The sequence below is a fragment of the Amphimedon queenslandica genome, unplaced genomic scaffold (assembly GCF_000090795.2).
Source record: "Amphimedon queenslandica unplaced genomic scaffold, v1.1 AMPQUscaffold_13325, whole genome shotgun sequence".
Classification (NCBI taxonomy): domain Eukaryota; kingdom Metazoa; phylum Porifera; class Demospongiae; order Haplosclerida; family Niphatidae; genus Amphimedon; species Amphimedon queenslandica.
Window position 1 is genome coordinate 167,917 of NW_003546439.1, and position 470 is coordinate 168,386.

The window sequence follows — 470 nt, forward strand, 5'->3', positions numbered from 1 at the left end:
GAATGCCCCTGTAGTTCACGTTCCTTCTGATGCACCTTGGAATTTTTGATGTGGTACATTTACAGGAGATGGTAGATTGTTGCAGGTCAGGTTGCCAGATTCATGGATCAAGATCAGCATTGCAAAAAGGAGATGGCCCCATTCAACTGGCATTTGCAGTTGGGTCATACCAGGCACCGCTTAAAGGGTAAGTTCAATGCATTTTTGATGTATTTTTTTTATTTGCTTAATATGACTGCCTGACCATTGTAATGTTTTCCAAGTCCCATTGTCAAAAAAATTATTTACTGAGATATGAGCCTTCAAAAATGCCCATTATTTCTTCCTGCCAGTGGGTATGGCTAAACGTGACGTCACTAGAGGCATAGCTGCAGCTAAATTTATGCCTTTATCTGGGGAAATAATCCTTTATTCTCATGCCTTATAATGTAATAGCACTAATTTAAAGATTACAATCATTAGCTTTCATA